Source organism: Diplotaxodon limnothrissa, linkage group LG11, assembly GCF_057381915.1.
Source record: "Diplotaxodon limnothrissa isolate DT_005_m linkage group LG11, D_limnothrissa_male_GT1.1, whole genome shotgun sequence".
Taxonomy (NCBI): Eukaryota; Metazoa; Chordata; class Actinopteri; order Cichliformes; family Cichlidae; genus Diplotaxodon; species Diplotaxodon limnothrissa.
Window position 1 is genome coordinate 30,192,736 of NC_140606.1, and position 4,194 is coordinate 30,196,929.

Consider the following 4,194-nt stretch of genomic DNA (forward strand, 5'->3'; position numbering starts at 1 on the left):
CTCTTCCACAATGTCAATGGGAATCTGAAGGCAGAGAGAAGCTAACGTCAGCATTTGTGCTAAACAAATAAACTGAAATTAGAATTAAATCTCATTCGTCTAATGGCACTGTAGAAATATCCCAGTCTGCTCAGGCAGCGATTATTAAACATATTTTCAAAATGCTCTGCAGAGGTGGAAACAAGAAAAACAAAACCACTACCCCCTTGCTTCCATGTTTGTGAAGCTGCTGCTCCATGTTTTGCCACTAGGTGGTAGCTGGTGTAAGCATTGCAGGTAATTCGTGTCGGTCTATGTGCTTGAACACAACACGTAGTGCAGTCTGTGTAGGCTACATGACGCTCTGTGAGTAGACTCCAAATACTATCTGCAAGGATCTACAAAGACTCGTCAGTCATAGTTCAACCCTCAGCCTGCCTTTCCACGAGCAATACACAGGAAAATACAGTGCAATGCTGTGTGTCACCATTTGCATAATGTGGAAAGGGTTTCTCATGTTTTCACCAGGCAGGAGTTTTCAGAACTGCCGTGTTTTCGTGTCTGTGTGCAGTCTCATGTGCACTGCTATTGGCTGTTATCTTGCTCCAGGGTCTAGTGTAAGAAAGCAGGGCAGAGTGAAGGGATAGCAGCACACAGAGAAACAGCCCCAGAGGACCATATGTTTTTGTCTTTACTTTAAGAGTCTAAGACCTTGGCATCATGAGTACTTTAGAAAATGAAGCAAAAACAATATGCACACAAGATTTCAACAATTTGAAAACTGATTGTATTACATTCTGCAAGATCCTTGATTTTTTTTTTCATCTATACCTTATTTATAAAGGGTATCAAAGTTCAATGTAATACAGGACGGAAAGCAAACAATGAATGAGTTTGGTAACAGCCCGGTTTAGCAAGAGGCAGAGTGAAAGCTGAGTTAAATGAGAAGTGAAACAATGTGTTTATTCACAGGAATAGGGAGGAAAGTTTGATGTGTAGGGGGTCGGTTAGTTAGTAGCTAGTGGAAGGTTCAGTTTAGATTCAGGCATCTGTACTCGCAGATATGATATCTGTAAAACATGCACATAGAGGGAAATGCAAATTCCATAAATTCAAACCACAATAACATGCAGTATTTTGGCTCATATTCTGTGTTTCTTTTATTTCTTTTACTGAGAGATTGTTTTTTTTCTTCAGGCTTATCTCTGGGTCAATGCACAAGACTCTGAGTTGTTCATTAGCCAGAGGAATGACTGAAATGGACTATATGACACACACATCCATCCATCCATTCGTTTTCTCTTCCTCCATTCCTTTCATAGAAGCTCCACTATTGGAAAATGCTAAAGTGTATTTTCATCTTACGGCCGAGGTTTACTACAGCAGGCAACCACAGACATGTTACATAAAAACAGAAGGAAGAAAAAAAGGGGGGAAAAATGCACAGAAGACGATCTTGGTCCCTTTTTTACTCAAACACATCTACCCCTGACACCAGCTTTGGCAAGGTCACTGTCTCGAAAAGCAGCAACAACCCCTGTGCAATTTATCTAGCCTTGCAGACAAGTAGAGCCACCAGATGTAACAAAGGGGGGGGAAACAGCAGAGATAGAAACAGAAGCAGAAAAAGAAAGAAGGAGAATGAGGGGGAGGAGAAGGAGAAATGCAAAGCAAAACGACAGGATGTGGAAGGAGGCGAGGGAGCGAGAGGAGAGACAAAAGAAGATTAGGAATTGGGAAGAAGGAGGAATAATAGGGAATGAGAAGGAGACAGAGAACGCTGCTTCTCCTGACCCACATTGAGCAGCGCCTGCAGCATCAGAGTGCCATTGCCCCCGCCTCGCTGAGAGATCCCCCATCGGCGACGCAGCCGCCGCTATAGTCTGAGAGACACTGTGCGGCATCGCTCGGCGGCAACAACCCCACCTCAGCAACACCGTGTCAACACCGTAATGACATCACATCTGAAGCACAAGGACCTCCTATCATCACAGCAGCACTGGAAGACAAAGCCAGCACGCTTTGATTCTCAAACGCCACAAAAACGCAGCATCAGTGTCAACAGACTAAAACAGGAAGCTGTCTCTCCTTTCCTGGACACAGTACTCGCTATACACAGTTACACATACACACACGCGCATACGGCTCAGCAGCCAAAACCTCTCTAGATTTTCCACCATCAGCCTATTATTAGAACACTGACACCAACAAACATAAGGCCTACGCGATACTATGGAGAACAAAGGCGAGCTTTCAAGATGTGAGTGTCACACCGAGCCACGCAGCACGGGATCCCCGAGTCAGTCTCCCGGACCGGGACGGACACCTTTAAGACATGCATGGAGGGATGACAACAGAGGGAGAGAGAGAGGGTGGACAGAACTGTCTCTGTTCCACTCATCACACTGATGCTTTTCAGCTCAGACTGAGTGATGGAGCCACCCTTTCCCTTTTTTTCATACTCCCACACACACTCACAAAAAGCTACATAAACCACAGAAATAGGTTTGTGCAGCGGTGTGTGTCCGGATGAGGTGATTTCATTCAGCCTCTTCTGTGTGCTGTCTCCAGGTGAGAGGCCCCCCCGAGCAGACTTACATCTCCTCTCTTATGCAGCAGTTGCCAGCTCTTCCAGTCCCCCCGCCTCTTAACTTCCTCCGCCAGAGCTCCGAGTCTTCTCCTAGACCTACTATTTACTCCTTGCATTGATCACAGCTTCATAGCAGCAGCATTACTCTGGAGTCAGATTATGCAGAGAGGCACTGACATTATTTGATGACAATATCTTTTAGATCTAGGCAAATATTTACACAGAAAGCTAGTGCAATGACCCCGGGGTGATGAACCTGTTGTCAAGACTATACATCATGGCTCACCTGCTAGAGCAGACACAGACAGTTAGTGAATACCCTGCACAGCAAATGGCTATATATAGAAAACAAAAACATCATTATCAATCTGAGCTCTGGCATGAAACAGAAAGGGGAGGTATTGTGGAAGACAATGTGTGCCTCGGTTTTATGATTTGCTGCACGCAAATAGGACCTCACTTCACCTACTGCTGCTTCAAGCACAGGGGAAAAAAATCAATACAGCGTACTGCTTTTTCTAATATTCAAAAGAGCCATTTTACTGTCCGCTTCTCTGTACAACAGTGCCGCCTGTGCCTTTAAGAGGCGGACTTAACTGTGTGGCAGACTAAAGCAGACAGTAAGAACAGGCACTGGGGTTCAGGCTGTTTGTCTTCACAATGACTCCAGAGTTCTGCATCACGGCTTGACACACAGCAGACGGTTCATGCATACATGCGTCCCCTTCTCAGCGAGAACCCCTGCAAACGAGCATGGTCACTGCTGTTCAGTCCCAGCGGCTGGTTGTGACTGTGGTCAGATCAGTGGGACTGATGCTGTGGCTGTAGCTGTAGCCTCTGGGGGGCTTAAGGATGACAGTGAGAGCGCATGAGTGTAGTAGCAGGGCAGAAAATACTACTATGCCACAAATCAAGAAGAAAAGAGAGACCCCCCCCCCCCCCCCCCCTCCTCCTCCCTCCTCCTCCTCTCCTCTGTTTAAAGTACTAAGAATAGCTCACCAGTCTCACCACAGCCACTGCTTGCAGAGCATGTCCGAGGGTTCTTCCTGCCTGTCAGCGCGTGTGCGTCTGTGTTAGAGACGTGTTTCCTAGTAGGACTCCTCTTCCCGTTTCTCTCCTTTGTGCTGCTCTCCTCTCCTGGAGCCTGTGCTGTAAAGCTGCTCCTGTTCTGCCTCCTTCTCGTTCCCCCTCTCTCTCTGTCTCTGCCTCTGAATTCCGGTTTTTGGAGGGTATGCTGCCCCTGCAACGAGCTGACGGTAAAGGAAGTTCCCCACTTCTAGAGCTCACACCAAGACCTACGTGCAAGGCTGCTCTAACGTGTGTTATGCAAGGCCACCAGACCGCCAGCTCCCTCTCTGCTTGGTTGCTTCTCTCTCTCTCTCTCGCTTTCTCTCTCTCTCACTCAGTGTGTGTTTCTGCCTCTCTCCCTCTCCCTCCCTCCTCTTTCTTTCTCTCGCAGTACTCCACTGACACAGCTCCTCCCCCAGCCAGCCTCATCAGCCGCATCAGGTATTCATTCAAAAAAACACACTCTACTTGGCTCAGCGCCCAGACTACGCTCACACAGAGAGAGAGCGAGAGCAGGGAGGGGGAGGGCGCAACAGACGGAGGGCGAGGGAGGGAGA